Source organism: Sinohyriopsis cumingii, chromosome 10 (assembly GCF_028554795.1).
Source record: "Sinohyriopsis cumingii isolate HCF-2022 chromosome 10, ASM2855479v2, whole genome shotgun sequence".
Taxonomy (NCBI): domain Eukaryota; kingdom Metazoa; phylum Mollusca; class Bivalvia; order Unionida; family Unionidae; genus Sinohyriopsis; species Sinohyriopsis cumingii.
Window position 1 is genome coordinate 35,477,546 of NC_142970.1, and position 24,298 is coordinate 35,501,843.

The window sequence follows — 24,298 nt, forward strand, 5'->3', positions numbered from 1 at the left end:
TACCAATGGTCATATGTCATACTACCAATGGTCATATGTCATACTAACAATGGTCGTATGTCATACTACCAATGGTCATATGTCATACTACCAATGGTCATATGTCATACTAACAATGGTCATATGTCATACTAACAATGGTCATATGTCATACTAACAATGGTCATATTTCATTGTGGATCTGAAGCATTTTTACAAAATTCTTCACTGAAATTGAAAGCATAGCTTTGGTGACCAACATCTCTATGATAAGAATAATAAAATTTCTGTATAGTTAGATGATAAATGCAAATGGGAGACCAGATATATTGTAGGATAGAGTGACAACAAGTTGAGAAATCAAGGTCAATTTAGTCTCTCAGAATTCATCTGTCGATAATCTTTAGGTCAAACACACACACACACACACTATGCACAACAAAGAATACTCTCTGATTGATTTATTCTTTGATCCTGGCTTTCTTTCTGAATTTTAGCATAACCAGTTCTCATTTTTCTCCATTGTCACTGATATTTTCTTTATATAAATTGTGGCACGATACATAAAGAGTAAAATAAAAATATGATAAAATGCAGTCAACCATTTCAATTACTCATATGATCATAAATGGGACTTTTATCCAAATTCATAAAGAAAATCATTGGTACATGTATAATGGAATTCTACCCAAAAATGGAAACTTTGCTCTGAACAAATGTTTGTACTTTTATCAAGGCAAAGACAGTGTTGTCTCCATTTGTGGGCCTTGCGGAAATGTTAATCTTTGTTTTATTAAAAATCCATTAAGACTGTCATGTTTACCCCGACCCAGAGTAGCCCAGTTTGAAACATGTATAATCAAGGTAATTCTGACGGGTCATTGTTTGATGTCGAACATTGCCGAAGGCTAGCACTAATCCGTTACGTAAGATTGTTGTGGCTAGAATAGAAGAACCGGACATCGGAGTTGCAAAGTCACAGACAGCGAATTATCACCTAGGTGTCGAAATGTTTCCAAGATCAAAAGAAATTGCCTGAAGAAGTGGGAGTGTCCTAACTTCTTTCCCCTGCAAACAGACAGACAGGTTGAACTGGCCGCTAAGACGATTGGACAGGGGCACAGCGCCACCCAATCAGAATCGAGATGGGGGGAGACCTTGATTTGGGTAGAATGATATCCCTGCGTTTTCTGGCAAAAGTTAGTTCGCTGAGAGAAATTACCCAGAGAAGAGGTTAGCGTAACTCCGAATAGCCATTCGTTATTGGCGGGAAAATCTTAGAGCGGGAAGGTCTAAGTACAGAAAGCTTCAAACGGTCAGTAGATATTTGTTCGGTCTTTGTGGAATGCGACTGCATTTTAATTGTAGGTCGTATGTATACTTTATTATTACTAGAATCGTAGTACGAAGAATTACTTTGTTTCATTAATATGTTTGCATATTTTGAAGAAATGAGTTGATATTTGTAAAGAATTATATAGCTTGCAGCCGTCGTAAGAGTTAATATTGTAATTTACTATGTGGGTATTTTATAGTAGACTAACACATATGTTCATATGATTATAGATTTTGCCATTGTTGAATATTTGTAATGTACAGACATGTGTCTGATTTTGTCAGATTGTAGTACAATGAGATTAAATATATATGTGTATCTACTGACGTGACGCAATGTATTGATGTCTGTATAACAATTCACTGATACTGTGTTATTACGCCATTGTTTACCCTGCAAGAAGTGTGTGGGAATTTCGATGTGTATGCATGTGTGGCCGAAACAGTGACAGCTATCTGATGGTTAATTGTCGTTATAGTGTGAGGTGAGGTTCGATAAAACATTTGTTAACGCCTTGTGGTTTTTCACAGGAAGCTTTGAGGGACAGACCAGTTAAAGTTTGGTCCCGTTGTCTCGGATAGAGAGACGGAGGAAAGGAGGGAAGGGGAAGAAAGTGGAGTGAAGTCTAGGAGTAAAATTGGAGGAGGAGATAATAGAGAGGGAAAGGAGAAGAAAGGAGAAGTTGAAGTCTGGAGCGAAGTTGGAGGAGGAGATAGTAGAGAGGGAAACAGAGACAAAGGAGGAGTTAGAAGAACAGAAAGAAGGAAGAATCAGCGGGAAGAAATAGGTGAGTAGATGCAAGGACAGGGGGAAAATCGAACTCACACTGTAAATCACGGGATGAATTAGGCTGTCACTTGGTCGAGGGAAAGACGAGTGATTGGAAGTTATCGTTTTTAAATTATCACATTTATTAAATTGTTATTGATTGAATTTCATCTTCGTGTTCTCTATAATTTAACCATCGGCATTGCTGACTGGGGGCTCAGAGCTGTAAAGCTACATCATCACTAATTTAACTTTCTAACCTAACGAGCCAGGGTGGAACTTTCAATTTAATTTAATTAAATTATATTGGGAGAACCCCACCCCAATACGACAGAACGTCACAGCGGGCACTCCGTCCGGGATTTGAATTAGACATAAATATTATTTTACGATCTAAAAGTTTATTTGTTAGAAGTATTAGTGAACAGTGTGAGATATTTTCCATCCTATGTATTTTGAATTTTTATGATTTTCTCATCTTGTGTTTGTTATATTTGATATTTGCATGTTTGGTAGATCTTTAATTACTTGCAGTAATTGTGAAGTAAATATCGAGCAAATATCTTACCTGAACGAAATTAGTTGTTGTCAACAGGTAAGTATTTGGCTGGGAACTTGTAATATCTGTCCATTGTTAGTAAGGTCGAGACAAGGTATCACTTCCTATTAGTATAACAATATGGCTACAGAAAGGCAAATGATCAAGGAGTACCGTGCCATGGGTTCGGAAGATCTCGGCTACGAGGGAGATCGCCTGGCAGCATTTATTGAAGAAAGAATCAAGGAACGGAAGGCAGAAAAAGCAGCGGAGAAGGAGCTGGCTAAGATGGCAGCGGACCGAGAGCTGGCCAAGATAACAGCGGACCGAGAAACACAGAAAGAGCTGGAGCTGGCTAAGATAGCAGTGGACCAAGAGTTGGCCAGGATATCAGCGGCCACAAAGGAACGAGAACTCGCTCATACTCTTGAAATGGAGAAAGTCAGGTTAGCGGCTAGGGACACCGATCGGGACGACGCCAGCACAAGCTCTGGAGGGACCGGACGACCTTTCATCGACCACCGAATGGTCCAGATAAGTATGCCGCGGTTCAGCGATAAGGAGGAATCTATCGACGATTTTCTTGTTCAGTTTGAGAAACTTGCTCACGCTCATAAAATTCCTGAACAACATTGGGCGATTAATGTCTCAGCTTTTTTGCAAGGTGCAGCTCGTGAAGTCTACCACGGCTTAGCTGGAGACGATGCTGACGACTACAATGCGCTCAAAAAAGCCCTTCTCTGCCATTATCGGCTGACCGCCGAAACATATCGTAAACTTTTTCGGGACTCGGCGAAAAAGGCAACGGAGACCCACTCTCAATTCCACACCCGTGTTCTAGGGTTATTTGAGAAGTGGATGAAGATGGCCGAAGTCGAACGATCGTACGACGGGCCACGCGAGGTTATACTCAAGGAACATGTCCTGAGTACTTACCATCGCGAGTTGACAGTCTTTCTAGCAGAGAGAGAGCACCGGACACTCGAAGTGATCGCTAGCATGGCGGAGCGATACGAGCAGGCACACTCGAAAAGTGGAGGTTCCGGGGGTGCGGACTGACCCCGACCCACTGAGTCACGCTGTGTGGTTGAGGTAGAGCCGGCTGTCCGTAACCGTCAGGGCGACGGGAGGGTCGGAGGGGGATCTACAGGTAGGGATGCCAACCATAGACCTGGACAGGCCTCACCCACGAAAGCGGGACTTGCAGGTCGGCGAGGGTTGCCGACGTGTTACAACTGCAAGCGCCCGGGGCATATTGCCAGGGACTGTCCCAAGGGCAGGCAGACCCAGGTGAATGCCGTCGCTAGGAAGGAGCGCGAGCCGGAGGCAAGCTGTAACCCAGCCAACCTCGCGTCTGCTACTGTCAACGGAGAAGGTGCCACCATTTTGTATGACACTGGGTGTAGCGTCCCAGCCCTTGTGGACAAAAAGTACGTTAAGCCCGAGGATTACACAGGGGAGGTAATCGAAGTTCAGTACGCGAACATTGCGCGTGACTCATTGCCAGTGGCTGTCATTGACCTCGATTCACCATACGTGAAGGGGAAAATTGAAGCTGCATGCTTGGATGGTTTGTCGCATGACGTCATACTGGGATGTCGTTATGTGTTGCCACAACCGAACCCTGAAACCTGCACACCGATGGCGGTGAGTGCTGTGGAAACCAGGTCCAAGAGTCGACAGACGGAAGCGAAGCCGATGGAAGTTACATCGACACCGGTGAGTAACGTTCTTCCGGCCGAGCTGAGGAAGCTGCAACAGCAAGACGCAACTCTGGCGCAGTTGCACCAACACGCTGCAGCAGAGACGAAGAGAGAAACTCCAAATGGCGGGGTGAAGTTCGCATACAAGAAGGGGATCTTGTATCGCTACGCCAGGAATGGTAACGAACACTTTAAGCAAGTCGTCGTACCAAAAGAGAAGCGAGGGGAAGTGTTGAAACTCGCGCACGAGAGTCTCATGGATGGACACATGGGAATTGCCAAGACGCGTGACCGTCTTGTCAAAGGATTCTACTGGCCAGGGGTCCAGGGAGACGTCAAATGGTTCTATCTCTCCTGTGACAAGTGTCAGAGAATGGCACCGAAAACGGATCATCGACCCGTCCCCTTGGGGAGTACACCCCTTATCGATGAACCGTTTAGACGCGTCGCGATGGACTTGATCGGACCGATAAAACCTGCGTCGTCGCACGGAAATCGGTATATCTTAACGGTCGTAGATTACGCTACACGCTATCCGGAGGCCGTTGCGCTGCGTAATATTGATTCGGAAACCGTCGCGGAAGCGCTGTTTGGGATTTGGTCAAGAGTTGGAGTGCCCGACGAGATCCTGACCGACCAAGGGACACAATTCATGAGTCGCGTAATGGCAGAGGTAAACCGACTGATGTCAATTAAGCACCTCACGACTACACCATATCACCCTCAATGTAACGGACTGGTCGAACGGTTTAACGGGACCCTAAAGAACACGCTCAAGAAGCTGTGCGAAGGCCGCCCCAAGGATTGGGATCGGTATATTCCTGCCATGCTTTTCGCCTACCGGGAAGTACCTCAAGCGAGTTTAGGGTTCTCTCCCTTTGAACTCCTGTACGGGAGGACCATACGCGGCCCAATCGCCATACTGAGACAACTGTGGACGGACGATCACGCTGTGGAGGAGGTACGCACCACCTACCAATACGTTGCGGACTTGCGCAACAAACTGGAGGAAGTTTGTTCCCTCACACAGGAGAACCTCACGCGAGCGAAGGCGCGTCAGGCGAAGAATTACAACAAGCGCGCAAAACCACGCCAGTTTGAAGTAGGGGACAAGGTGTTGTTACTGCTGCCCAAAGAACACAACAAGCTGCAAGTTTCCTGGAGGGGTCCATACGTTGTCACCGAGAAGGTCAGAGGTCAAACATATCAGATACGGCTACCAACGAAGGAGAAATTGTACCATGCCAATCTCCTTAAGAGATACCGGGAAAGAGAGATCGCCAGCGATTTTGTTATCGCCACGATAGTCACCGAGGACGCCGAAGGCGATACAGAAGGTGCCAACACTGTTCCGAGCTGTCCGTTAACGAGGGCTGAGACACCCTCGGACGTGGAGTGCGATCCCATGTTGACGGCAGTACAGCGGGAAGAGATTGATACGTTGCTGGCCGGGTATTCCGATGTGCTTACAGAAATACCCAGGAGAACGTCGCTTGTCGAGTTCGGGTTAAAGCTGGTGGATAACCGGCCAGTCCAGCGGAAACCCTACCCCTTGCCCCACGCAAAATGACAAGTCGTAAGGGAGGAGATCGAGCAGATGATTGCTCTGGGACTGATCGAACCCGCCGACTCTCCGTACAGCTCTCCGGTAGTCCTAGTGCAGAAGAAGGATGGCACCCATCGGTTTTGTGTCGACTACCGGAAGCTAAATCAGGTGACAGAATTTCAAGTCAAAATGCTACCTGACCCAGAACATATTTTCGCTTCTGTCTCGAAAGCGAAATATTTCTCCAAGCTGGATTTGTCCAAGGGCTATTGGCAAATTCCGGTAAGGGAGGAGGATAGGGCAAAGCTAGCTTTTGCTACTCCCGACGGGACCTACCAATGGTTGGTCATGCCGTTCGGGGTACAGAACGCGCCCAGCGTCTTTACTAGGATGATGCGGAAGTTGTTGGAACCCTTGCGTGATAGGGGTGTCCACAACTTCATGGATGACCTCTTGTTAGCCACAGCGACGTGGGGTGAACACCTCACTCTGTTAGCTGACGTTTTGGAGCGGCTGCGTCAGGCGGGATTGACAGCTCGCCCTTCCAAATGTCACCTAGGGTTCCGGACATTGGACTATTTGGGACATACCCTGAGCCAAGGTACGCTGTCCCCAGAGAAGTCGAAGGTGGAGCAGCTGAGAAACGCCGCACGGCCCACCACGAAAACTGAGGTGAGGTCATTTCTGGGATTGGCTGGGTATTACCGGAGGTATGTGGCCATTTTCAGCGTGATTGCGGGACCGTTGTCTGACCTAACCAAGAAACGTGCCCCGACTAAGGTTATTTGGACAGATGCATGTGAGCATGCTTTCCAAACGCTGAAGGATAGACTTACATCCGACGCAATTGTCCGTCTACCGGATCTGGCAAAAGACTTCGTTCTTCGCACCGACGCATGTGACACGGGACTGGGAGCAGTACTACTACAGGAATACGATGAGACGCTTTTTCCTGTCGCGTACGGCAGTCGGAAGTTGTCAGCTTCAAACAGTCAGTAGATATTTGTTCGGTCTTTGTGGAATGCGACTGCATTTTAATTGTAGGTCATATGTATACTTTATTATTACTAGAATCGTAGTACGAAGAATTACTTTGTTTCATTAATATGTTTGCAAATTTTGAAGAAATGAGTTGATATTTGTAAAGAATTATATAGCTTGCAGCCGTCGTAAGAGTTAATATTGTAATTTACTATGTGGGTATTTTATAGTAGACTAACACATATGTTCATATGATTATAGATTTTGCCATTGTTGAATATTTGTAATGTACAGACATGCGTCTGATTTTGTCAGACTGTAGTACGATGAGATTAAATATATATGTGTATCTACTGACGCGACGCAATGTATTGATGTCTGTATAACAATTCACTGATACTGTGTTATTACGCCATTGTTTACCCTGCAAGAAGTGTGTGGGAATTTCGATGTGTATGCATGCGTGGCCGAAACAGTGACAGCTATCTGATGGTTAATTGTCGTTATAGTGTGAGGTGAGGTTCGATAAAACATTTGTTAACGCCTTGTGGTTTTTCACAGGAAGCTTTGAGGGACAGACCAGTTAAAGTTTGGTCCCGTTGTCTCGAATAGAGAGACGGAGGAAAGGAGGGAAGGGGAAGAAAGTGGAGTGAAGTCTAGGAGTAAAATTGGAGGAGGAGATAATAGAGAGGGAAAGGAGAAGAAAGGAGAAGTTGAAGTCTGGAGCGAAGTTGGAGGAGGAGATAGTAGAGAGGGAAACAGAGACAAAGGAGGAGTTAGAAGAACAGAAAGAAGGAAGAATCAGCGGGAAGAAATAGGTGAGTAGATGCAAGGACAGGGGGAAAATCGAACTCACACTGTAAATCACGGGATGAATTAGGCTGTCACTTGGTCGAGGGAAAGACGAGTGATTGGAAGTTATCGTTTTTAAATTATCACATTTATTAAATTGTTATTGATTGAATTTCATCTTCGTGTTCTCTATAATTTAACCATCGGCATTGCTGACTGGGGGCTCAGAGCTGTAAAGCTACATCATCACTAATTTAACTTTCTAACCTAACGAGCCAGGGTGGAACTTTCAATTTAATTTAATTAAATTATATTGGGAGAACCCCACCCCAATATGACAGAACGTCACAAAGACACTATGAAAATCCTAAAGGTATTTAAGGAAGAATATGGGTGGTTAATCTTAATTACTCTCTATTACTGAAGGAAAGCTGTCTTAGAAAGGCAAATCACTGTTACAGTTTGATGTAAATTTACCTGGAAATATTACAATTATATATTTCTCGGACAAGTTAATATTGTGTTAAAATGATTTACTTTGTTAATTAACTTTAGGACTTGAATTTCCTTTTTTCCCCACCCCCACTGATAATTATTACCACCCATTTATTCTGTCCCAACCCACCACCACCAAAAATGACAAGAAAAAATTACCATATTCTACTGTATACATTTCCCAAATTATAAATATGAAGTTTGTTGAACAGTCTCACATCATCAAAAATGGCCTGACCATATTATGATAACCACCATCAAAGTGTCATACAGGAATAAAGACAATATATCAAGTCATGTATGTATGTATGTGTGTATGTATGTATGCATGCATGCATGTTTGTAGGTAGGTAGGTATGTATTTATGTATGTATGTATGGTATATCGATAGTCCTTGCAATATAGTGCTGGAGTAAGTTTACGTACCCCCAAAAGGAAATACAAAACAAAAATAATGCAAAACAAGGCAAACTCCTTTAAATACAAGTCAGTATAAAATACTGTATTTTATATCAACCATTCAATTTCAAAAGTCCAAGACCTGACCAGCGTCAAACAAAATCATAGGATGCATCAATGGGAGAAACGGCTGCATTGTAAATATGCCAAGATTTCCTTGTCACATAACAGGACATTACAGTATTATCTTTCTGTCAACAAGGTCAAAAGTGACCACAGATATATATAACCATAGTGGGTTTGTCTTTATCAATATACCTGTATAGACTGAGTGTATAGCATCTCTGGACATTTTTGCGTGGAGTCTCTCGTAAAGTGTGATGTCAGAGCCTGATTTTTCAGAAGGATGGTGGCCATAAAGCTAAAATATTTTGGTCTATGATTTCATGTAACACAACACCCTACTCAACATTTAGTCTAGAATTTAATGTAACACAATAAACTACTCAACATATGGTTTGGGACTTCATAGCACAACACCCTACTCAACATTTAGTCTAGGATTTCATGCAACACAACACCCTACTCAACATTTAGTATAAGATTTCATGTACACAAAACCCTACTCAACACTTAGTCTAGGATTTCATGTAACACAACACCCTACTCAACATTTAGTCTAGGATTTCATGTAACACAACAAGCAGCAGGGAGGGCGAATCCTACAAGTTTTTAGGCAAAAAAACGGGCGAATCCTAAGGTTCCAAATGCCGAAATAAAACCGCGAATCCTACAAGTTTTTAGGCAAAAAGGAGGCCGAAATAAACCCTTTAAAAAACCGCGAGTAAACACAATTGTCACCGTCGTTGCTGCGTTTTGTTGTCGTCGCCCTCCCTGCTGCTTCCTGTGTCCTTTTTCGAAAACCAATGTGCAAAAAAAAACATCACGTGTCTGTTGTCATAAATTAAAAATTTAAGTTAACAATAATGGCCAACATTGGAGAAGCACATTCCGCTAGATTAGCTCGAGAGCGACTAGAAGCAATAAAAAAATTTCTTCCTGTGAGAGATTCTGTAAGACAAAAATTACAAGCGCGTCAAGAAGCACAAGTTGAATTTGCGACAGGTGCAGAACAATTATTTAGACCCGTTACAACAGCTACTGAAAAAGCTGCGGTGGTCACTGAAAGAGCTTTACTGGGAGATCCTAAGGACGAAAAAAAAGGTATTCTTCCAGTGCTAAAACAAACCATTGCACAGACTGAAAAAACAGCAGCAAGAACTAAAAAAACAAAAAAACTTTTACGAGGTCTTCCAACTGATAAAGCTGCGGCTCAACCTCCGTCCGTCAGTGAAGAAATACTTGAAGGCATTGAACAAATTCGTACTGAACTTGCATCTAAACCAATAAAGGAAAATATTGGACTGATTGCAAAATTTAGGGAGGATTTTATCAAAGATATTAGAAATACTAAAATAGAAAAATTGCCTGAAAAAATATAATTAGTATATTTAATAAATCTAATATCTTAAAACCCAGTTCTGAAAAAGTAACTGATGATAATCTTATTAAATGGATATATCACATATATAAAAACAAAAAACAAGCCAGACATGATGATTTAGAATACAGAGGTCTTGATGAAGAACTAAAGAGGCTTTATAAAGAAACGCTGAAACAATTAGAAACCCAGCAAAAACTTCCTCCACCTCTGCAACAGATAGAACAACAACAGTCTTCTTCACCTCTGCAACAGATAGAACAACAACAGTCTTCTTCACCTCTGCAACAGATAGAACAACAACAGTCTTCTTCACCGCAGCAAAAGTTGATGTCGAACTTAAAAAGTCTGAGGAGCTACTTAAAAAAGCAAGAGGAGAAAGATCGCCCTTAAGACTATTTAAGAAAACAACAGAAGAAGGAGCAGCTGGCAGTGGTTTGGGAATTACCTGTCCTGATAATATCATCAATGATGTATCACACTTAGAAGTTCTCATAGGAGAAAAGCGAGCTGGAAATAACTCGCCAGAAATAATTAATGAAGCAGCTGATATCTGTCAGCGATTATTTCAAGGTGGTATCATGGATGCTAGTATATATCGAGAACTTATTGATGAACTCGCGGACAGCGACTAGTTAAATAAATAACTAATTAAATAAAATGATCGTACACACTTCTCATCGTAGACCAGTTATGGTCAGGGTTATAAACTCACAAGTACCCATATACAGGATGACTTATGGAAATGGATTCGGTGATGTTGTTCGGGGTTTATTCGCGAGGATGGCACCTAAAGCAATACCAATCGCAAAACAATTATCAATGAAAGCTATTGACGTTATTAAAGATAAAGCTACTGGCGCTGTTGGTAGCGCTGCCAGTAAAGCATTTTTGGCAATTAAGGATAGACTAGCACAATTAATATGCAAACCTCAAAAAACTCCACTGGTAAAATTACCAGCCACTGCAGACATGCCTGCAAATGTTAGTAAAGTAATAAATGAAGCCGCAAATCAAAAACTGGCAGCGCTGATAAATCAAGGGGCTAAACAAATAAACACAAGTCTGGTGGTGGGAAGTGGTCTTCGTTTTGGATGATAACTTCTATAATAAAATGTTTAAACAGGAATCCGACCCAGCATTCAACATAGATGAACCGGTTCTTAAAAATGAATCAGTGCGTGATTTTCAGTATTATTCTTATCTTATGATGCACGAGAACCAAATCAACAAGTATGAATTGAATTACAGGTTCAGGATACAAGTAGATATTTTTTACCCGCTGAAGCATTTATTGAAGTAGAAGGTGAAATTATAAAAACAGATGACAAAGAATATCTCCCGGGGGTTAAAATTGGTTTTGTCAATAACGGAATTATGGCATTATTTGATAGAGCTATTTACATGATTGATGGAAGAAATATTGAATCGATTCAGAAGGATGTCGATGTTGCTACAACAATAATTGGTCTAGCGAGATATTCTGATGATTATACAAGATCAGCTGGTCCATCAATGATGTTTGCCAAGGACACTTCTGATCATCCTAACAGTGATTAGTTTATTATTAGACGACCAAAAAACCGTGTTGCTCATAATCTTTCTGATATTGACATGGAAGACATGATTATTAGCGCTAATACAGAATTTAATTTAGGTTTCGCTGCACGTAGATTAATGTTGAGTGGGAATCACCGAAATTTTTCTTGTGCCATCCCACTGTCACATATCTTTGGATTTTGCAGAGATGTCAGAAAGGTAATTTTTGGAGCAAAACATATGGTCGTGCTTGTTAGAAAAAATGACGATAATGATGCTTTATGGCAACCTATGGGTGACGCTGGTAAAGTAGAAATAAAAAAACTATCACTGTGGATGCCGGTAATGACTCCAACAATTACTGAAGAACAGCGATTACTTTCTTTTATGAATCAAGGTGGTAAATTGTTGTTATCGTGGTTTACAATAACCACAGATAGTATTCAGAGTAATAATAATGGCTTATTTACATGGCATATAGCATCACAGCAGGGAGTTTCTGCACCGCGACATATTTTTATTGCTCTTCAAAATGTTACACGAATAAACTCACAAACACAGAGTCACATGATATTTGACAAACTCGGTGTCTCAGAAATTTCTTTAAGAATAAACGGGCATCAAGAGCCATCTGAGAACATACTGTTAAATTTTGATAATAATCATGTTGCACGTGCATATCAACGATTGACGAAATATATAGCGCGTGATCTAAATATTGATACTGGTTTGCAAATATCACAATTGGATTTTATAAATTATTATCCAATCTATTACTTCTCACTAGAGCATCTTGATTTAACTAGACAGTCTGTCGTTGATGTGCACTTTCGGGCTAATGTGAATAGAGGGGCTATAGCTAATTACAGAGCAATCGCTGTTATACTCTCTGATAGAACAATGTTAATGGAAGGTGCTGGCGGCCAAATGAGATTCGTTGATGCACCAGTGGAAAACATGTAGACAATTAGATCAATCTCATATTAAATAAATGTCATATAGTCACGTTAATGTCACTCTGACTCCTAGTCAGATGAAAAAATTACAATCGAAAAACGCAAGCGCATGTGGGGCAACGATAACACTAAAACAAGATCAAATCGTTAATGGTGGTCCAAACAAGTTATCGCTGACTAAAACCCAACTAAAACATTTCAATAAAGCAAAACAAGCGAAAATTGAAACTCAACTTGATTTCGCTCCAAAGGCCGTCAAAGACATGATTAAAACCGGTGGTATATTTCCTCTTCTCACAGCAATACCAGCACTGATAGCTGCTGCTGCCCCAGCTGTCGCTAAGGCCACCACGTTAGGAGCTGTTGGAACAGCTGCTGGAATGGCATTAAAAAAGGCGACTGGAAAAGGATACAAAAAAAAAGGACGTGGGTTAAGACTTCCAGGAACTCCGCCCTCATGGTACCCAAAACGGTTCTAGGTTTTACCCAGAGTGTTTTTACCAATGTCAAATTTTGACTTGCTTGATGCTGTTAAACAATTAAATATAAAAAAGTTTAGAGGCATCTTTATGAGAGATCAGCTACCACGACAACCAAATAATCCAGAAACTGGAATTATTAATCTTGATAACAGTGATGGTCCAGGAACTCACTGGGTTGCTTACACGATACATCCACGTGGAATTATCTATTTTGATTAATATGGGTTAGCACCGCCAGTTGAATTTCTAAAATATACAAAAGACGTCCCCCTGTCAAAGACAGGGTCAAAAGTTTGGTACTCAGCGCTACCAACACAAACACTGACCGATCCTCCGATATGTGGTCGTGAAGTATTAAATGTCCTCAATGCAATATCAGCATCAACCAAACCACCTCACAAAGTTGTGCACGAGTATACCACGGGTCGATTTAAACAGTTTCCTATCAAAAAATGGTTGATATTTACGGAAGATCTCTTCTCAACAGAAAAGAGAAGCGCGCTGACATAGATTTATCAAAATATGCGACCAAAGATGAAATCGATAATCTTTTAAGTCTGACCGGAATACCCAGATGAGGTTGTTATTTTTCAGGATCGACATGGAAAACTAAAAACCAGCGATATCAAATGGCATGAAATAATTCGTAGGGTTATTGGAGCTACTCCGGGTAACATCCCTGTGTTCACTGACAGCGGAAAAATCAGAGATTCGCTGATATCAATCGCGGCGTTAAGAGATGATACACAAAAAGCTGCAGGGGAACGCGTAAAAAAGACCGGCGATACAATGACAGGTGAACTCAGCATGAACGGTAACAAAATAACTGTGTTAAGAGATTCAACATCCCCGGAAGATGCCGTGACAAAAACTTATGTTGACAACTTTGACGGAAAATTATCCATGTTGCGAGCCGAGTATGATGTTCATGTAAACGCGTTTACAAATCTCCGTAGAAACTTTAGAAAAACCAATGAGACCACGGATAAATTCTTTGTAACTCCTCCTGTCATCGATATGAAGCTTTCTGATATCAAAACTAACACTGACACGATCAAACAAACACAGCAAGATATCGTAAGTGGGATTCCTGAGATCATTAACAAAACCAATTTGATTAAAATCCCATCTGGAGTAACTGCCGGGCATATTACCAACATAGTATACACAGTATCATCTGGATTTGCAACATGGTCTAAACAAAATAATACTATCAAATATACAGCAAAAGTTACTGGAGTGTACAGGCTGTCTGTGTTCAGTGCCGCTAAATTTGAAATTTTTACAACATATCCTGGAGACATTCCACCGACAAGTTTTCCAGGGTTGTAACTATCATATTAAACAAGGGAACGGAAGAAACATTTATACTGGAATCCGCCGACAAGAAATTAACCGCAACATCTTACTGGTGGTGTTTGGAATTTGTAGCTGAAACGTCTCAATTGGTTACTGCGTAAAATAATAAAATGGCATTAAAAAAAAAGTCAGCATAAATGACAACACTGGATGGTCAGCAATATAGATATGATCAAGTACGCGAATGGCAATCAGAGTTAAAAAATACCAATTAAAGAATGCACAATAAAAGTAAAAAAATACAAGCGGCGTGTAATCATCCTAGACACATTAGTGTATTCAGTATCCGCGATAGTTGCATCTACGGGAGTATTATTATCAGCGCTAACACCAGTGACAACTGCAATCGCGGTCACAATTACAGTCTCAACATCAACAACAATTGCAGGCGTTGCTAATATTATCGCGAAAAAAATATCTTCATGCGCGCTAACAAAATTGCACGAATATGAAAAGTTAAACAATGCGGCCACGAGCGCCTACTCGAAATTATCGTCGTTGATATCATCAAGTCTCAACAATACAACAATATCAGATTCCGAATTTACGCAAATGACAAAGATGTATGAAGACTACACCGGTCATTTGAAGCAACAAAAGATAAATAACAACAATGTTGGAATTACTTCAACAGATAGCCACAAATACAAGCCCAAAACGAACTTCTTCAATAACAGTAATCTCGACTAAACCAGAATTTAGTATTAATTTTCCAACTGCGATTCCAGTAAATGAGATCGCGTTAGCACAATTACGAGTATATCACAGTTGGCCCAACATCAGATCAAAATCATTCGGTGGATTACCAGCAAATAATTCATTTGTGTTTGCACATAAAAATAAACCCGATGGTACACCAGACTGGAACGTCATTGGGTTACCAACCGGGTCTTATCAAATCGAAGAAATCAATGAGGAATTACAACATCAAATAAAAAATATCACAACAAAGGAATCTAAGATAACAATAACTGTTCATGATCCAACCCTGTCTTCTGCCATCGAAATAAGCACCCCAGACTACACCGTGGATATATATCAGAGTTCGATCAGAACAGTGTTAGGATGGCCTGAAATTGTTCCGCCGACGCCACCGGAGAGACCAATACCACCAGAACCGAAAAAATCTGATTATACAATGAACACACAATCATACCATGAAATGATTCCAGATTACAAACAACATTTAATTAACATAAAAACTACCATAACTGTGGGTAAGAGCTTCACATTTGTCAACAAAAATGATATAGGTTGGGCCTTGCATTATATACTCCCTTCCACCGCTCAGACTTTCACCTTTGGTTTTAAACTAGATTATATTACCAGATGTTTTGCAGAAGTAAATCAATTACATCAAAGACAACTACAGAGGTTACGGCAGCATTTTCAAGAACATCTCCTTGATTTACAAAGTTCACGCGAAGAAATTATTAAACACGTTGAAAAGTTAAATCAGCTTGTATCCGGTATGGAATATCTCAATCAGCGAGCAGTTCAGGAAATAATTGATGACAAGAGTAATAATAAGCAAAAATTTTTAACTGCATACTCGCTAACAGAAGCCGCTCTGCCAAATTTTAAATTTTCCAGGTATAATGCAACCGAGTTAAGAAAATCCGTCACAGATCTAATCAATGAGTTCTTTGATGAGATACTTGCACAGTACAGAAAAACACTACCGGAGCCAACTATCCTCAGACATAACAATAGTCTTTCGGGTGACGGCCGGCATGTATCTCCGGGCATCATAAATATAACTGAAGTGGTTGCGGTCAATCAACCCCAGCAAGGATTTGTTCTTTATTCATTTACTCCGAAAGCTGTACCACCTGGATTTCTAATCGTGCAAGAGCCGATCAGTCCAGTCTATCTGCGATGTCATAATCCGTGGCTGACCAGAATAAATTTTAAACTAACAGACCAGAGTGGTCACCTTCTTGATTTATGGAATGAAACACTACATATTAATTTACTTGTAAAGTCTTAAAGACTTTTAATCGTGAAACGATTTTCAGTCTTAAAAATCTACGATTTTCGGTCTTCGCAGAACAGTAAAAATATTTTATTTTATATATATTTTGTACACATCGACCAATTTCTCAATTTTCATAGGGTAATTATTAGTAAAAATCACAGAAATCATCCAATTTGCTAATTTTGATAGGGTGTTTACTAGTAAAAATCATAAAAATTTAGTAAAAAGCAAAAAAAAATACATATATTTATTTTTTTACTGAAAAATCGTTTATGATTTCACAATTAATCAAGCGAGTATTATATAATGTACCACTGTGTAAAATGTTTCATACATATCAAAGAACTTCTTGATGAAGCTGTCAGTACCAGAAATGTTACCCCGGAAAAAATAATTGTTGATGAATACGGCACTGACGATTTTATACTCACCGATACGCAACTACAAAGACTAAAAAAAGATCATATTGTGATCGCGCATTGCAGTATACCTCAAATTTTAGAATGTATACTCATATTTAGATCTTAGATTTATAAATATGTACCACCATATAAATGTTTTCGTGTATGACAAACAAGCGCTCGAGGGCTGCATTTGCCCAAGAAGAAATTAATGTTAAATTTATTATTGACGAATACGGAGATGAAGATTTCTTACTAACACAGCAACAGTTAGATAGTCTCAGACGCGAGCATTGTATGTGACCGAGATCAAATTCTCAATTATGCTCACTCTTGCATTAAATCCAATCGACTAAGGAAAATACAAGTCTCCTTGAAGAGGAAGTAAAAAACAAATGATATATTTTTTTTTTGCTTTCGATTTCATTTCCAAGTACTTGACTTCATTTCTAGGTATTTACTTCCTCGACTTCCTCAACAGACATACAATTTTTTAGCTTTCTTACACGAGTATTTATCAACTTTCTTGTTTCATATTCTTGAGCTAATTCCAATCTAATTTTTTCAATTGCACGAGACAACGAAACAAATTCATTAATTTGTGCTTCTTCTACTGTAGCCAGTGATTTATATAAATTCGTCTCGATCCTCTTTATAAATCGGTACTGAGCAGGCAGAATATAATGCCCTGCGCATTTAGCTTCATGTAGTGTTTCAAAATCAGACATGATTGTTTCAGGATTTAGTTCATCGGATATATTAAATCCGCGCTCTTCTAATTTTTTAATAGCAACAATCACATCATTGATATTTTCGTAATTCATATATATATAAATATTATATATTTAAAAGAAAAAAAATTACACACCACATCTCCTTGAGTCTCTAGGGTGTCTTATGATATCCTACCAAACTCAGGAGCGAAACACAACCCCCATGTGAGCCCCATACCTGTCAAATAAGTCTAGAAGGCCCAGAGGGCATGTTTGCGAAAAGACGAAACATTCCCCATGTTTAACCCCTAGCTTACCCAAATGATATGCTAGCGGGTTCATATAAGGACAGATATATACATACATTTGTAAGCTTCTAAGGTGCCATCGCATCTTAGCAAGTTTACAGTAGGACAGTACAACATATAGTTTTGTAAGCTTCTAAGGTGCCATCGCATCTTAGCAAGTTTACAGGGACAGCACAACATATAGTATTTACATGTATTTACATTTGTAAGCTTCTAAGGTGCCATCACATCTGAGCAAGTTTACAGTAGGACAGTACAACATATAGTATTTACATGTATTTACATCTGTAAGCTTCTAAGGTGCCATCGCATCTTAGCAAGTTTACAGTAGGACAGTACAACATGTATTTTTTAACTAAGGACAGCACAGACAGATATGGGGTTACATTCTATGCTCAACAAAGTTGCACACCCTCCCCCAAATCAATCCCGCGAGGTGTAAAATGTCACCCCGTCAGGGTGGTAACGCAGAAAGTTGTGCAACTTTGTTGGGTTTCGAAACCCTGTACATAATTCGGACGCTATAGTATATAAACTGACTGATACTTGGAAGCTCAGAAATAGCTCACTCCAGTTTTCGAACTTGTTTTCTTAAATATAATCGCAGAAAAAATACAGATGAACCAGAAAACCAAACGAATTTAATAAAACAAGGATTTTATCTGTGAAAAAAAAATATTATTTATTGTACACCCGCCCGTGTGACAGTTTTTGATAAAATCCTTGATAACATCAATGGGAAGTAACTGAAGACCCTGTTGTGATCGTAACACGGAGAACTGTTTACCCGTTTGTAGTGTATATCGTTACAGTTAACAAGTTCTACTAAACTAGATTTTACACTGAATTTAAATTCTGAACTGGATTCTAAATTTAAGTTGGATCTAAATTTTAACACAGAATTTATATTGCTTATGAAAAATAACACTTACCTGTACTGACAAACGCAGAAGTGTTATAGACTGTGACACAGTGTGTATACAATTGGCTGTATACCGCTCTGCTGCGCTGGATAAATTGACATCTCAAGGAGTGTTGTGCAAGGGGAGGCATGAGATATGCTTAATGGAGTTATCTCCCATCTACATTAAAAAACTCAGGATTTTAGTGAAGTAAATAATGAAAAACAATTTTTTGTTTATTTTATTTTTTTTGAGATGGCAGATTTGTATATTTTTTCTGCGACTTTTCGTACTGAGGGTATGCAAATATCAAAATATTTGCCAGCCGAGTTCATCGATTGAAATATTATTTCTTCATTCGTATCTAAGTTTATGGATACAACTCTCTTGGCGCTCTTATTACTATGGCCAGTATTACCAAACCTACAATTCTGGCTTTGTGTGACAACCCTCAGATTGGATAAATTATTGTCGGTTGTCACACTGCTGATGTGATCGATCACAAGATCATCTTGGATCACTCCGTTAAATACCTCGAACACAAAACAATGACAGAGATACTTCTTTGTCCCACCAGCAAATCTAAGATAACCAGCATTAGTAACAAAACCAACTGATTTTTTCAGCCTACAATTTCTGACTATTTCCTCACGATTCGCTTCGTAGTTATTCATGATAGGATGTGGGACAAATTCTTGATTCATTATATATATATATATATATATATATATATATATATATATATATATATATATATATATATATATATATATATATATATAATTTGTCTGAAAACTTAGTTAAATAATCGCGCTCACATTTTAGTGCAACATCGTTATTTCTTTTGTTATAATATCTTTTAAGTTCACGGTATCTCTTTCCCCTGCTACTTGCACATAACTGTGTTTTACCCCTGACCCCAACACCACATCACAGGCAGGGTATTGGTCCTAAACTCCCCCTTCGGACGCTTTGGGAATGTTCCCCGCAGAATTCTTTTCTGCAGGAATGATTACAAGGAGTTACAGATCCAACTTTAAACCACTTGCACTGATTCATTATATATATATATATATATATATATATATATATATATATATATATATATATATATATATATATATATATATATATATATATATATATATATAATACTTCTTATTTAAATGTTTGTCTTAAATATAATATGGAGGAGCTTAAAAGATTATCTGCAATCAAGCCCAGTGCCATCGGCACCGGGAAAGCTTCTGATTCGATCTTGACAGGCTAACCCCTGACTCGCGAAGACGAGCCCTGACTGATCTGTTTGATATTATCAGGAATGCCAAAAAAGAATTTCGTAATGATGGAGCAGCTCACGTATCGTCTACATTTAAAATTATACGCAACACCAAAGGTGTCGTTGACGAAGTCAATGTTGACTCTGTCATTGATGCTACAATTAATGATGCACGAGCGAAAACAATTATCGATTATCTCTTTGATAATCAGAAATATTTTTTTTTTCAGAATAAAATGTATTGTGCAAGCAGATTCCGATACAAGGATTATCCGTGATAAAAATGACCCTGTCCTTGCTAATAAAAAAAACCGTTCTGTTAAGTAAAGATTCCAAACCAGGAATGCTGACTGGGATTGATAAACCATATTACGCTCGAGCGTATCCTGTGACCACGGTCATTTATGGAATCTATCCGATAAAAACACCAAAATTCAATAAACTTGCCCCAATGAGATTCTCAAGGCTAAATTGTGTAGCCGAACGAATTATTGAACATTTTAAAAATGCGATGCGCGGAAACGGTCTAACTGATCTAAGACGTTCCAAGATAGCTGCGTGGGCTGAAAAAGTCAAGGATACAGGAGCGTCAATAAACGATGTTGCCGAGCTAGAAAAAGCACTTAGATTCACCATAACCGTAACAACAATAACAGAAGAAGTATTATACAAATCGAAATATAATCGGAACGGAGCTCCAATAAATATCATTGATCATAACGCTCACGATTGGACTAACGCAGTTACGATATTTCCGCGGGATCGTGTTGTGAAATATTATTCGGGAAATATATTTGATTTTATTTATCAAATAAGCAAAAACGACCCTGTGTCGATGTGGTTGTTTAAAAGTTCCGAAGATGGCGAGTATGATCAATTTGTAAGATCTAACGGTGAATTATACGGGACGGAATCTCTGCAACAACAAATGAAAAAACTCGCAAAGAAATATTCAGAAAACACTGAACAGTTATTAACTAATTGTTTTACAGTTCCGAGTGTTGCCGCTCACGCCACCAGAGAAAGACATTCATGGAAGCCAACCCGAAGTGAGTTTCTCGAGGATATACAATTGAGCTGTGTCGAGTATGGACATGGCGGTTTGTGGAATGCCAAGTATGACCACAAGGATATCATTTCCGTGGACATGGTTGTGTGTTATCCGGGAAGCTTTCTTGGGATGGGCGAGTGTAGTGGATATTTTAAAAGATTTGGACATCCCACGAACTCGATGACGCGAGTTGCTATAAATGGTCCTTTACCCGATTTTGACTTGACAGGATTTGCTCGTGTAACGTCGTTTGCGCTAGCTGAAAAACTTCATCCAATTTGTTATGTTTGGTTTGGCAGACATTTCTCAGAGAAACGTTGGACACCAATAGTGTTGTTGCGATATATGCTTGACAGCCGAATACTGGCATTGTTGACGGTCAGTGAAGCAATTATATCATATCGACCGCAGACTTCGGTTTGGTTACCAACACCGGAGTGTATCAGTCTCGATGAAGTCATTGAGGAATACGCACGACAGTGTCCCCATCAGACCATGGATGTCATTAACAATAACGCTCCTAATATTCTTAAAATTAAACTCGATAATAGTAAAAAAAACAGCAAAAGATCTCGATAGAAGAATAATCGGTAAATTTACTCAAGGTGGTGCATATGATCATAAACGACATCACTCACGATTGATTATGGATGATGCTGAATTAAGTTTTATAATTGCTGATGCCGCTGCGAGAAATATATTTTGTAATCGGCAATACGCTTTCTTGTCCGACGGAACACGGTTGGGCACAATTGTAAGTTATATTAATGGAGAATTACCTCAATACACACATTTAAGATCTTCGATGCTGGCTTATGTTTCTATAAACTTGCTATCGATGATAAATCGATTTCCCGACACTGCAGTTAGAGTTGCAACGGATTCATTTTATATCTATAAAAGATATTCAGAATCACTGGCTCGTTTTACAAGCAACGATGAATCATGGAGTTCGTGGAGAATAAAAAAGGAAACGCTACATTGTTATTGTGAATCCGCTGATGTTGCTATCAAAGATAATTATTGTAAATCAGAATTATCAGAAATGTCTTCTGCACCGTATGTAAATGATCCAATCAAAAGACACAAAACCGTTTATTTGAACGGACCAGGAGGTTCTGGTAAGACAACTCGAGCGATTGAATTATTTCGTGGAAAATCGAAGATTTTCGATTCAGATATGATTGTGTTAACACCAACACACAGACTTACCAGGGAGATGAAACGACGAGGAGTTAATTCTTGTACTTATCACAGCTTTTTCAAATACAGCGGTGGTGTATGGACTCCAGATCGAATGGGAACAAAATACATTCAACGGATTATTATTTGGGATGAAATATGTACGGTACCGTTAGACACATTAAAAATATTTCTTGATTGGCTGCTAACAAAAAATACTGCAGTCGTTTATGTGTGGTGAGCACGGTCAGCCACCACCTTTTGTTGGTCCATCTCCGCATTTGTGGTTAAAAGATTTTCTAGATTATTATGAAGAAGTGTCTGATGATCATAGATCTCTTGATGCAACGTTGAAGGAATTTAAAACATTAATCAGATTACAACCGAATAAAATTCAATGTGAAATCATGCGCGAAATAATTTCAGAGACTTCAATGAGTGACTTTTGGAAAACGTGGAAACCAAACGATTTGATAGTGGCAAGTAGAAAGATAGTCAGAGACACACTTCAGATGAAATTGTTTTTACTGCAACGAGAAAAGTTTCCAATGTTGCCAGTGCCATTGTGTTATAGACCAGCTGATACACGACTACAAAATATTAATGTTGATATTCCTGGGAAAACAGAGAAACAGAATTTAGTATTAAATGATATTGTCACAGTTGATGTCAATATTGTTGAAGATGCACTAAAAATGAACAAATCCCCGTGGACGCTAGGATACGCAATGACGATACATTCATCTCAAGGACTAACTATTTCTGATACAGTTGTTTGGACTGTTGATGATCGAATCGAGTGGTCAAACTTAGTTTACTTATCTGTGTCCAGAGTCAGAAGAATATCTCAATTGCGAAGAATTGTCTTGGAAGAGTCAATGGCTGATGAAATTAATAATGAAAACAACAGTGATATAATAAGAAAACAATTAACCGGTTACAAAAAGAGTGACAAAAAAAAATAATCGCGATTTTGATCTCGACGTTGAATTTATCATGACACTGAAACAACAGCAGAATAATCAATGTGCGAGCTGTAATTGTATAATGCTGTGGCAGTATTCGAGTCCAAAACAATTTACCGTAGACAGAAAAGATAACAGTCGCGGCCATACACGACAAAATGTGATGCTGACCTGTCCTGAGTGTAATCGAAGTCGTGGCGCTTGTTAAGTGATTTGGGCGGTAATTGTGCGTCTTTGGGAATTACTTGTAATTGTTCACGTGTGAATCCACGTTGAGGGGCAGTTGAATCCAGTCTGTAGATTGCTGGTCTACCAGTAGATCTAGTTATGCTAGATATGTTGTGTGTCGTGATGCTCCAGATAGGATCAGTCGCTCTTTTTTTACCACCTTCAAGTTCACCTGGTTCATATAAATATCTCACAGTGACATTGCCCAGTATTGGTTGCGCTGGAAAATCATGTCGTACGGGTATATGTTTTTTGGAAATTGCGTTAATAGGTTTCATGTTGGTTGTTCGAATTATTTCATTATTTAATGCAGTTATCACGCCTGGTAATCTTGCAACCCATTCGCGAGATCTCTTGTCCTGAATGAACTCCTTCGCGTATTGATATCCAAATAACCGCTCAGCAAGTGTTCGATTAAATCGCTCAACAATTGCCTCATCACGATGAATCTCAGGATGCCCTCGTCTTATAGTGACATTATGTTGCTTCATCAGCGATGATACTGCACCCTGAAATTCTCTGCCAGGATCAACTTTTAATAGATTTGGCCATCGCAGAGGTCCTCGTTGATAAATTCGTTCAAACGCAGAAGCAACCTCAGATGCTGTTTTAGTCGTTAACGGTTCTGCATCTTTGTATTTACTTGCAACATCAACTACAGTTAACGCGTATTTATATGTTCGACGACGAACGGTATCATGTGGTAGAAATAATATATCAGCCTGATGAACTTCATTAGGAACACTAACATTAAAATGTGCAAAATTAATTTTTCTAGGATGCGGTAGATAAATTTGCCATATTGCCTGTTTGGATAACCAATTCTTAGCAGTATCACGTGTGACTTTTGCTGCACTGGCAAGTTTACTAATTGCTGCGCTACCCCTCCAGTATCCTCTTGGGGAATAATAAATCAA

The 24,298-nt window shown here is 39.5% G+C and overlaps 1 protein-coding gene across 2 annotated transcripts in view; it reads right to left on the reverse strand.

Annotated features, from left to right (window-relative positions):
• The window catches only part of LOC149789868 (solute carrier family 15 member 1-like), a 233,610-nt gene that overhangs the window by 184,463 nt on the left and 24,849 nt on the right, over positions 1 to 24,298 (reverse strand). The gene's annotated exons all lie outside the window — the stretch shown is intronic.